The sequence below is a fragment of the Vulpes vulpes genome, chromosome 3 (genome assembly GCF_048418805.1).
Source record: "Vulpes vulpes isolate BD-2025 chromosome 3, VulVul3, whole genome shotgun sequence".
NCBI classification, from domain to species: Eukaryota; Metazoa; Chordata; class Mammalia; order Carnivora; family Canidae; genus Vulpes; species Vulpes vulpes.
Genome location: NC_132782.1, coordinates 15153761 through 15166792, shown reverse-complemented (window position 1 = coordinate 15166792; position 13032 = coordinate 15153761). Strand labels below are relative to the sequence as shown.

At 35.7% G+C, this 13032-nt stretch overlaps 1 protein-coding gene across 13 annotated transcripts in view; it reads right to left on the bottom strand.

The window, feature by feature from the left end:
- Window positions 1-13032, bottom strand: part of PPIG (peptidylprolyl isomerase G) — a 51715-nt gene that overhangs the window by 36933 nt on the left and 1750 nt on the right. For 3 of the 13 annotated variants that reach the window (XM_072751873.1, XM_072751876.1, XM_072751877.1), the window contains exon 2: window positions 3143-3214. The exons of 6 other annotated variants lie outside the window; for them this stretch is intronic. The gene's annotated coding sequence lies outside the window, so the exon portion shown is untranslated. Of the gene's footprint in view, window positions 1-3142; window positions 3215-11805; window positions 11964-13032 lie in introns of all 13 variants that reach the window. 4 more of the 13 variants (XM_072751872.1, XM_072751874.1, XM_072751875.1 and 1 more) reach the window with 2 other exon arrangements.

The window sequence follows — 13032 nt, the reverse complement described above, 5'->3', positions numbered from 1 at the left end:
TCAATTGGTTAAGCATCTGCCTTCAGCTCAAGTCATGATTGTAGATTGTAGACTCAATCCCACATCGGGCTCCCTGCTCAGCAGTGAGCCTCTTCTCCTTCTCCCCCTTGCTACTCCCCCCCTCACTCAGGATGGATCTCTGTCAATAAATAAATAAGTAAGTAAGTAAGTAAATAAATAAATAAATAAATAAAATCTTTTTTAAAAAGCACAATTTACCACTTCATTTCTCTGCCTAATATTTTCTAACATCTATCACATTTAATCAGAATGTCTTTCCATGGATTTTAAGAACCTAAACCAGCACTGTCCAATAGAAATATGAGCCACATATACTTTAAAAAATTTTAATAGCCACATTTTAAAAAGTAAAAAGAGGGATGCCTGGGTGGCTCAGTGGTTGAGCATGATCGACCTTCGGCTCAGGGCGTGATCCTGGAGTTCTGGGATCGAGGCCCCCATCATCGGGCTCCCTGCATGGAGCCTGTTTCTCCCTCTACCTGTGTCTCTGCCTCTCTCTCTTTCTGTGTCTCTCATGAATAAATAAATAAAATCTAAAAAAATAAATAAATAAAAGTAAAAATAAACAGGTTAACAATGTTTTATTTAATTCAGTATGTTCAAAATATTATTTCAAAATATAATCAACATAAAAATGTGATGAGATATTTCACATTCTTTTTTGAGTACTGAATCTTAGAAATCCAGTGTTTATCAATTCAAAATAGCCATGTTTCAAGTGCTCAATAACTGCATGTGGCTCATACCTGTGTGTGGACAGCACATCTCTCAATATTTTAGCCTCTATTAACCTCTACAACTTTATCTAACATTCTTCTTAATTTTGCTTTGACATGTTCCAGCTGTTGTTCAAACATCCCAAGGCCTAGTCCTTCATCAGGTCTCCCTCATCTTTGTTTTCTCCACATGGGATGCTCTAAGCCCAGATCTTCACTTGGTTCATTCCCTCATTTAATTTAAATCCTTGCTCAAGTATCCCCTCCACACAGAAACCAACCTTGACCAGTATATTCAAAGGACCAGCCTCTGTCCTCCCCTTTACATCCCCTTACTTGCCTTATTTTTCTTCCCAGCATTTGATATTTTATTATAAATTTAAGTTTTTATATCTATTCTTCTTACTAGAACATAAGCTCCATGGTGTGATAAACCTTTCCAGTTTTGCTCTCCTCTTAATTCCTTGTGCCTCAAACAGTGCTTGGCTATGGCAAAAAATCAGCATTTAATAAATACATGAATATATATGAAAGATTAGTAGGCATGTGTGAAAATGCAGTTTTGCAACACTTAACAACAACAAAATGGAAACATCCAAAATATCCCAAATGAGAGAAGACCTGAATAAATCCTAATATATACATGCTATTTAATATTAAACAGCAGTTTACAAAGTTTACTCTATCCAAAAATCCTACTACTTAGTTGAAAAGGGAAAAAAAGCAATTTGCACTTAAGAATTTTTTTTAAAGATTTTATTTATTCATGAGAAACACAGAGAGAGGGACAGAGAGAGAGAGAGAGGCAGAGACACATGCAGGGAGCCTGGCGTGGGACTCAATCCCAGGTCTCCAGGATCACGCTCTGAACTGAAGGTGGCGTTAAACTGCTGAGGCACCCAGGCTGCCCCAGTATTTTGTTTATACTCTAAAATAATAATACTCTATTTCTACAGATAAAGAGTTACATGGCAAAACTAACAATACTCTGCAGAGGGGACCAGGAATAGGGATGGAAGTCAATGGGAGTCTTTAAATATAAGATTCAAATTTTTGCAATGAGAATATATTCATGTATGTTTCCCAATTTAAAATTAATACAATTTAAGGATATATCTACATAATAACATAAAATGTAGGAAATACATGATAATACCAAGAGCCTATCTCTATATGAAAGAGTCATATGGGATTTTTTAAATTTCTCATTTCTCAAGTTTTATAGACTTTTCTACAGTCTTGTAAAAGTAACTCTTCAAAAGACCAATCAAGTATTACTGTATTTTTTAAGTGTCTCACTTTCACGATTATTACTGTTGTTTAACATTTAAATCTAGAAGACCTTAAGAAATTATTTTTCTTTTCCATAAAACTGTATACTACTCCCCTAGTGGAAACTAGGAAGAGTAGATGTGAATATTTATCCAAACTCTGGATATTAAATAATTTTTCAGGTTCACGAAAACCTGACCTTATGAAAAAATTTATTATTCCTATTTGTCAGAAGGAAATTAGAAAGTACAAAACAGGGCGGCTCAGTTGTTTAAGTCTCCTACTCTTAGTTTTGGCTCAGGTGGTGATCTCAGGGTTGTGAGATCAAGACCCATAAGGGGCTCTGTGCTCAGTGGAGAGTCAATCTTGAATTGCCCTTTCTCCTTCTTCCTCTGCCCCTTCTCTTTGTGCATGCACTCACACATGCACACACACTAATAAGTAAAAAACGGGAATGTATTTTCAACAAATGTCCTATGTTAATTTTTTACTGTAGAACAGTGCTTAGGAATGGGGCAGTAGGACAATTCTTCACTGACTAGGACCATCCTAACTCACACAGAATATTAATCACAAGTGTCCCTATTTAAGTATCAACACATCAGACACCAAAAAAACCTCTCAATGTCCTTTTGCCCCTACCTTTGAGATCCAATACCATAGGGTCCATGCACCAAACATTAAAAGCACAAAAATCACCCAAGGAAACATGAACAACCAACAAAAAATGAAATTAAAAATAAAAACCAAAAAATAAAAAAAAAAATAAAAAAATAAAAATAAAAATAAAAATAAAAACCACATGAACGATTTTGCTAAGCAACTTGGCATTACAGACCAACAACTTTGAATATATTCATATTCATTCTAACCTTATCATTTTAGTAACTGAGTATCTTGGAATCTCTCTAAACGCAATCATTTTAAATGAAATATTCTTACATTTTGGTTTAATAGTAATTAGAAACAACCTAAATGTCCAATGTAACAATTGAGTAAATTAATATTCCTATGATGAGCTATTACACTGCCTATGAAAATGCAATTTTTAAAAATATGGAAAAAAATTAAATGAAAAAAGATACTAACATTATATGATTATAAGGATTTTAAATATAAAAAATGTGGGGCACCTGGCTGGCTCAGTCAGAAGACCATGTGACTCTTGATCTCCAGGTCATGAGTTCCAGCCTCATGTTGGATTACTAAAAACAAACAAACAAACAAACAAAAACCTTAAAAAAATCCCTCAAATCTACCCTTTGCCTTAAAAAAATTCATATGCAGTCACTGAAGTGCTTTTTATAATAATAAACAAATCAGCTGTACAGTAATAGAAGCTGGTTAAATAAATTATTCTCCCATAAAATGGATGGTACTTATCTAGGCTGTTGGAAATCATACTTTTACATGGTAAAATTAGAGATAACATTTTTCACCTATCTAACAAAAATAAACAATACTGACTTCCTTATACATGTTACCAATAATAAAGGGATAAACTGATACAATCCTTTGCCAATTTGATAACATTCAATACTACAAGTGCATTATTAATACCCTTTGACTCAATAATCATTTTAGAAATTTTATACATATCCCTCACATTTTCAAAGTAAAGTATGTACAAGGCTATTCAAGGCACCAGTTTCTGTGGTTAAGAGGCTGTAAATAAGTGTCCATAGAGAAGGGTAGATTACATAAATCCTATTACATCCATACAATGTACAAGGCTATAAAAAGGAATGAGAAAGCAGTTTATGTACTGGTTTAAAGTTAAAAAAAAAAAAAAAAAAAAAACTTAAAAAGGTACAGATGTGTATGACCATGCTTTCTTTGTATATTTTTCAAAGAAGTAAAAAAATGTAAGTATATATATTTGCTTGTCTAGTACAAAGGCAGCTGGTGGGAAAGGAAATGTATGGCTAGGGAATATAGGTAAGAAGTTTTTTTTTGTTTTTTTTTTTTACACTATATAACCAACCTTCTATACCTTTTCAGTTTTATACCACATGAACATATTATTATTAGAAGTTACTACAAAAAAACAAAATGGAAATCTTAACCAAAGACTATTCATGGAGGTGAGGATATTCAAAAATAAGTGAAAAAAAAAAAAGCAAGTTACTAAAAATTCCCAATTTTACACATAAGAAATGTACATTAAGGGACGCCTGGGTGGCCCAGCGGTTGGGCGCCTGCCTTTGGCTCAGGTCATGATCCCCAGGTCCGGGATCAAGTCCCGCAACTGGCTCCCTGCGAGGAGCCTGCTTCTCCCTCTGCCTATGTCTCTGCCCCTCCTCTCAATCCGTGTCTCTCATGAATAAATAAATCTTATTTTTTTTAATAAATAAATCTTAAAAAAAAAAAAAAAAAGAAATGTACATTAAGAAAAGGAAATGAGGGCAGCCCCGGTGGTGCAGCGGTTTAGCGCCGCCTGCAGCCCGGGGTGTGATCCTGAGGACCTGGGATCAAGTCCCATGTCAGGCTCCCTGCGTGGAGCCTGCTTCTCCCTCTGCCTGTGTCTCTGCCTCTCTCTCTGTGTCTCTATGAATAAATAAAATCTTAAAAAAAAAAAGAAAAGGAAATGAAACCATTATGCCAAAGACTTATATGTACCACTATGTTGAATGCAGCATTATTTACAATAGTCAAGACATATAGACAACCTACGTGTTCATTAACAGATGAATGGATTAAGAAAATGTGGTATATTTACATATACAATGGAATACTATTCAGCCATAAAAACAAACGAAATAAACAAGGAAATCTTGCAGTCTGCAACAACATGGATGGACCTGAAGGGCATTAAGCTGAGTGAAGTGTCAGAAAGAGAAAGACAAATATTGTATGATCTCACTTATATGTAGGATCTAAGAAAAAAAGGTAAATATAGGGGATCCCTGGGTGGCTCAGTAGTTTAGCGCCTGCCTTCGGCCTAAGGTGTGATCCTGGAGTCCTGGGATCGAGTCCCACATCAGGCTTCCTGCATGGAGCCTGCTTCTCCCTCTGTGTCTCTGCCTCTCTCTCTCTCTCTCTGTCTCCTGAATAAATAAATCTAAAAATATATGCATACACACACACCCTGCCCAAACTCATGGAAAAAGAAATCAGATCTGTAGTTCCCAGAGCTGGGGGGAGAGAGTAGGGGAACTCAGTGAAAACTATCAAAAGATACAAACTTCTAGTTTTAAGTACTGAGGATGTAATGAACGCTATGATGGCTAGAGTTAACTGCTATATGCTATATCAGAAAGCTGCTAAGAGAATAAATCCTTAAAATTCTCATCAAAAGAAACATTTTCTTCCTTGTATCCATCTCAGATGATGGATGTTAATAAAACTTCTTGTGTTAATCATTTTCCAATATGTTAGGTCATATGCTATATATACTTTAAAGTTCTACTGTGCAATATGTCAATTGCAACTCAATGTAACTGAAAGAAAAGATAGGATTTACACCAAAATATTGACACGGATTATAAATTATGCAGCATTATTTACAACAGCCAAGACATGGAAACAACCTAAGTGTCCACTGATGGATGAATGAATAAAGAAAGAAAATGTGATATGTGCACACACACACACAGGAGTATCATTCGGCCACAAGAAAACAAGGAAATTCTGGTGTGCCTGGTGGCTCAGTCATTTGGGTGTCACACTCTTGGTTTTGTCTCAGGTCATGGTCTCAGGGTCATGAGATGGTGCCCCAAATTGGGCTCCACTCTCTTTAGATTCTTTTCCTCTCCCCATGCCCTTCCCTCTGCTCACACACATTCTTCCCCCCAACAAATAAAATCTTTAAAAAAAAAAAAAAAAAGAGGAGGACATCCTATCACTTGCGACATGTATGGACCTTTGGGACATGATGCTAAGTGAAATAAGTTAGAGAAAGACAAGTACCTTATGATCTCACTTATATGTACAATCTTAAAAAAAAAACAAACCCTAATTCATTTTAGGTCTGGGGATGTAATGGAGAGCATGATGACTATTGTTAACAGCACTATACTACATATTTGAAAGTTGTTGAGAGAGATCTTTAAAGTTTTCATCATAATAAATTTTTGGTAACTGTGAGGTGATAGATGATTAACTAGATTAAATGTAGTGGCCATCAATGAGATACCACCTCACACCAGTGAGAATGGTGAAAATTAACAAAACAGGAAACAACAAATGTAGGAGAGGATGTGGAGAAAGGGGAACCCTCTTGCACTGTTGGTGGGAATGTGAACTGGTACAGCCATTGTGGAAAACTGTGTGGAGGTTCCTCAAAGAGTTAAAAATAGAACTGCCCTATGACCCAGCAATTGCACTACTGGGGATTTACCCCAAAGATACAGATGCAGGTAAATGGCAGGACACCTGCACCCCAATGTTTATAGCAGCAATCTCCACAATAGCCACACTGTGGAAGGGGTCTCGGTGTCCTTTGACAGATGAATGGATAAAGAAGGTGTGGTCTATGTATACAATGGGATATTACTCAGCTATGAGAAATATGGACAAATACCACCATTTGCTTCAATGTGAATAGAACTGGAGGGTATTATGCTGAGTGAAGTAAGTCAATCGGAGAAAGACAAATATTATATGGTCTCATTCATTTGGGAATATAAAAAATAGTGAAAGAGAATAAAGGGGAAAGGAGAGAAAATGAGTGAAAATATCAGGGAGACAGAACACGAGAGACTTCTAACTCTGAGAAACGAACAAGGGGAAAAAAAAAAAAAAAAAAAAAAACGAACAAGGGGTAGTGGAAGGGGAGGTGGGCGGGGGGTTGAGGTGACTGGGTGACAGGCACTGAGGGGGGGCACTTGATGGGATGAGCTTTGGGTGTTATGCTATATGTTGGCAAATTGAACTCCAATAAAAAAATATCCCCCCAAAAATGTAGTGGTCATTTTGCAATACATGCAAATATCAAATCATCATGCTGTATCTGAAACTAATATAGTACCGATTATACCCCCCCAAATTGAATAAATAAAAGCCACCCCCAAAGATTTACACCAAAATATTAACATTGATTATATTTAAGCCACGAATTTAGGGGTAATTTTTATGTATTGGTTTTGAAAATTGTCTTCAACAGACACGTAGAAGAAACACTAATAAAATGAGATGTTTTGCTTATCAAAAGAGTAAAGATCTTTTAAGACTAATTCCCAAAATAGTGTGCAGCTCCTCTGGAAATACTATGTGGGAAAAAAGTATTTTTATCTTAAACTGGTTTTCACCTTAAACCAGTAAAATTCACCCACTAGGAATCTCTTCTAAGAAACTACCCAAAATTGAGAAAGTCTTCATGTATAAAGTTACTATCTTAGTACTCTTTTTAGGAACATATAATCAGAAGCAACCTAGTCAGTATTACAAAAAATGGTTAAATCTTGGTCTCTAGGGATCCCTGGGTGGCGCAGCGGTTTAGCGCCTGCCTTTGGCCCAGGGCGTGATCCTGGAGACCCAGGATTGAATCCTACATCGGGCTCCCGGTGCATGGAGCCTGCTTCTCCCTCTATGTCTCTGCCTCTCTCTCTCTCTCTCTCTCTCTGTGTGACTATCATAAATAAATAAAAATTAAAAAAAAAAATCTTGGTCTCTAGTTGAACAAAATATCATAGTTGTTAAAGCAATGCTTATAAACAGTAGTAAGTAATCTAGAAAATGCTTATAATTTGTTTAAAAATAGTGTGCCTGGGTGGCTTAATGGTTGAGTGTCTGCCTTTGGCTCACATCGTGATCCTGGGGTCTTGGGATCGAGTTCTGTATCAGGCTCCCCAGAGGGAGCCTATTTCTCCCTCTATGTCTCTGCCTCTCTCTGTGTCTCTCAAGAATAGATAAAAGCTCAAAAAAATTTGTTTTAAAAAATGATATAAAATGGTGAAAGTATTATATGTGAAAGTATTATAATCAACTACTCATAAACTTCAAATTTAAAGATTTATAAAAAGAAAAACATTGAAAGAAAAGTCATTATTGTGTTTCATTGTAAGACCAAGAGAGTTTTTGCCTCACTGTAGTTCATTTCACTTTTCTTTAATGAATCTAATTGGTATGTTAAAGAAAAAACTCATAATAAATATGTATATATAATCTCAGAGTATAATGTACAGGTCTGTCAGTGATTATGATATATATTTAGGTTACACCATATAAGGATACTATTCACAGAAATAGATTAAAATTAGTTTTCCTGACATAATGAATTAAATGTCTTAAATTCAAGAAAGATGAGAGACAGCAAATCATTATTAAAAGCACTAAAGATTGGGACGCTTCTGTGGCTCAGCGGTTGAGCGTCTGCCTTCAGCTCAGGGCGTGATCCCAGGATCTGAGATCGAATCCCACATCAGGCTCCTTGCAGGAAGCCTGCTTCTGCCTCTGCCTATGTCTCTGCCTCTCTCTGTGTCTCTCTCATGAATAAATAAATAAAATCTTAAATAAAATAAAAGCACTGAAGAAACCTCAAGTATGTAAATGTTCTTGTCATAGCTAATAAAGATCAATGATGACAAAAAAGATGGCTCAGCACTATGTGTCTAACATCACTGAAATCAGATTTTACCTGATCAGAAATAGCAGTACATCTTTATAATTATTATTTCCTGGTATTACTCAATAATACCTAAAATCAAACATGAGATAGGGACACCTGGGTGGCTCATTGGTTGGGTGTCTGCTTTGGGCTCAGGGCGTGATCCTGGAGTCCCAGGATTGAGTCCCACATGGGGCTGGCTCCCTGCATGGAGCCTGCTTCTCTCTCTGCCTATGTCCCTGCCTCTCTCTCTCTGTGTCTCTCATGAATAAATAAATAAAATCTTTTTAAAAAGAAAAAACCAAACAGGAGATAAACATCTGATCAGTTTTTCACATTCTCAAGAAAAATAAACGGAAAATATTACTGAGGGATATCAAGGATACGATAATTCAGGGAAAAATAATATGTATGCAATTTTCAGTAAAATGACTCATGAATTTCCTAATAGTATATAATGAAAGCTTTCAGAATAGTAGCATGCTTTGTTGCAAATCTGTTTAACCTGAATGAGTTGCAGCTATTTCCATAAAATCCAGGTATTAATTTTTCTTGAAAAACAAACAAAAATAATGTGCCCCATTCCTGTACAGCAATCAACATGGTCTGCCTCCAACTATAACCTATTAGCTATTACCTTTTATTATCTACTTGACCTCACGAACTCACTTCACTTGCCTATTTCAGGAATTTGAGTAATACTTAACCTCATTTCATAATGAATATACTTTTCATTCATTTATTTTAATTTTTAAAAGATTTATTTTTTTAAAGATTTTATTTTTATTTATTTGACACAGAGCACAAGCAAGGGGAGCTGCAGGCAGAGGAAGAGGGAGAAGCCCTCTCCCACTGAGCAGGGAGGGAGCCCAATGGAGGCTGATCCCAGCATCCTGGGATCATGACCTGAACTGAAGGCAGCAACTCAACCCAGGTGTCCCATGAAAATTCTTTTAAATAATAAAGCTAACAAAGTCACTAAAAAAGGTTAGATCATATAAAAACGCATAAAATCCTGATGCTTACCTATAACTTTTAAAATGTTTATATATATTTTTTCTAAGCAGACAGAATTACAGTGGTTTTCAATGTTTACTAACAGTTTTCATAGTTTCATAGTTTTCATAATGTAAACAGTATTTTAAAATACAAAATGCTAGGATATGTAAACTTCTGCAACAAATATATTTCATAAAATACCAGAGGTAACAAATTCATTTGTAAAAAGTTTCACTTTATAGTTTCAGAACTAAAATAACTTTGATATTCATCCTAAAGTAACATGAAGGAAGGGAATGGGGGCAGGACAAGGACATAGGCAACTAATTACTAAAATATATGGAAAAGGACATGGTATTTGCAATAAGGCAATAAATAATGCAGTGATTTATGACATTCAAAGAATTACTCAGAAGTTTTACACAGTGTGAGAAAGTCAGTAAAGTACTGAGTCTTCGAAAAATAGACAGTAAATCTTTTAAACTATTACGATTAGCAGGTCTCTGCCCTTTCTGATTCCTTTGGCTAATTCCCCTGTGTCCTTAAAGACTCAAATAGAATACACTCTCCGGGAACGTCACCCTGACTCTCTAAATCTTAAATGATTCTCCTTTAATGAATCTTATTTTCATTATCATAAACTTGTCTGTAAACTCCTCAAACTCAGAACCCTTTTATCTTCAACACCAGGCATAGGGCCTGGCCCAGGACAACATTATCAAACATTATCAAATGGAAGTAATACTAGTTACTCAAGGCATGAGCAAAACTAGATTCTGCTTAAAATTCAGTGCCTTCCCCTTAAATGTACCACTACTCACATGGAGTACTGTTAATTTGTATCTGTAGTCTGTAAATTGTCCCAGAGCCTACCAGTCAGTAACCATCCTCAGTCTATTCCCATAATTGAAACAGAACCTATTTCCTAGCCCTGCTTAATTGAGTTGTATTTTACTAACAAAATGTTTCTTTTCTTTTTTAATAAACAGAATCCACTACTAAAGGGAGCATCTTTAGGACTAAGAAATAAAGATGGAAAGTTCTCATCTGCTTAAGTTTAAACAAACAGGTAACAATTTTCATACAAGATTTCCACCTTTAAGTGCAAGCACTTTATATTAAACTAATCAGAACTAGACCAGACTTGAAGATTACTTTCAAAGAAGGCAATCTAAGGGGATCCCTGGATGGCTCAGTGGTTTAGTGCCTGCCTTCCGTCCAGGGCATGATCCTGGAGACCCGGGATCGAGTCTCCCATCAGGCTTCCTGCATGAAGCCTGCTTTGCCCTCTGCCTGTGTCTCTGCCTCTCTCTGTCACTCATGAATAAATATAATCTTTAAAAAAGAAAAAAGAAGGCAATCTGACATTCACCTCAGCTTCTTTACTGACCCTACCCACAATGTAGTTCACAGAGATCAAATGAGAAATGAAAATAGACTGTTTCATAAGCATTCTAATACATTTATGAATATCCTATTGCTAATTAATTAAGTACAAACAAGTTAACATTTTGAGGCATCAGAAAAGGCAACTATGCTTTTCCATATGGTGCCACCTCCCTTAGTGTCTCTGATAATCACAAACCACTGTGCTGATAGAAACATGATTAACAGTGTCTAGGCACTTCCTAAATTCTTAAATCCTTTAGAAAACATAAAGAGAAAAGCTGTAATGTTGCCAAATTCACTGTTAAATAGTGTATCATATACTTTCTAAACATACAATCTGGAAGCATAAAACTATGCTTGCTTTGTTAGTACCAAACTCAAAAAGCGTATACTAACTGGGAAATCCCTGTTAACATTTTAAATCTTATACCTGCGATTATTTAAGTTCTTACAATGATAAATGTACAACACTCTCTCCAGAGATATACCTATATAATAGCAACATGTTAGCCAACGTGGTAATTCCTACATAAATTACAGATTTTTGAAGTTTGAAGGAAACTTAATATGGTCCAGTCTTCTAATTTTATAGATTTGACAAGAGGACTAGAGAGCTGAAGTGACTGGGACAAGGTCATAACTTAAAAAGGCAAGATTTTTCTGGTTAAGTACTTTAACAGCTTTGCTCTAGAAAACAGCTTATTTGCAAATATTCCAGATAACGGCTTATTCAATTTTACTTTCTACATTATGACCATAGTGTAACGATATAAACCTTAAGCTAAAGTTTATATATAATTCAAAGTAACTTAATATATAAAGAGGCTTCATTCATTTTAGAAAATCAATGACTTGGGGCACCTGGGTGGCTCAGTGGTTGAGCGTCTGCCTTTGGCTCAGGTCATGATCCCGGGGTCCTGGGATCGAGTCCCACATCGGGTTCCCCGCAGGGAGCCTGCTTCTCCCTCTGCCTGTGTCTCTGCCTTTCTCTGTGTCTCTCACGAATAAATAAATAAAATCTTAAAAAAAAAGAAAAGAAAAACAATGACTGAAGGAATCACTCATGTTTTAAAAACAACCATTTTAATATTTAAAAATATTGAAGCCTATAGTTATAGGTAAGTATGAGGTAGTAACATTTCAAGAAGAGTTTGGTGATAATCTTAAGACACCTTTTAAAAGTGCAAAGGATTTCCTGTGTGGTACTAAAAGTACAAAGTCCCAGTTACAGAAGTTTTCTCTAAGTATTTACACAACACTGCCTGTAGTAAATTTCAAGATGCAAGATTTGCCCCACTGAAATAAAAATACAGAGTTCTTATAGAGACAGTCTATGCATTAAACCATGGCAAAACCATAGATTGTTATATTAAAACTGAAGCTAGGGGCTAATATTAAAGCCCAAAAAAGTGTAGTAAGACAATGTAGCAGAAATCTGCAACAAACTCTTCAAATCAGTTAAATTAATTATCTATGGACTACTAATACATGTGGCAAGTTAAACATCTTAGTATATCAGAATACCAAAACTAGGTAATACGTTATAGTTCTATTAAAATACCCTATTAGTAAAAATAAATAAATAAACAAACAAATAACATCAACATCTGTTTTTTAAAAGAGTAACACTGGAAGTATTAATTGCTATTGTTTCATATTGATGACTAGTTCATACTATCATGAATGGCTACGAATTTTCCTTTGCATGCAGAATAGATGTTGCCTGACAGAAAATCTGAATCAGAGGTCACTGATACTGCAAGACCACAATAATAGCACCAAAAATGAAAGGTCTTCAATAGGTCATAAAAAATGTATGTTCTCTGGGCAGCCTGGGTGGCTCAGTGGTTTAGCGCCACCTTTGGCCCAGGGCGTGATCCTGGAGTCCTGGGATCCAGCCCCACATCAGGCTCCCTGCATGGAGCCTGCTTCTCCCTCTGCCTGTGTCTCTGCCTCTCTCTCTCTCATGAATAAATAAATAAAATCTTTTTTTTAAAAAAAATGTATGTTCTTTATCTCACTCACAGAAGAATCACTGACTTCTTACTGAAAGCCAATTTTACACAGAATTTTAACAAATTTGATTAT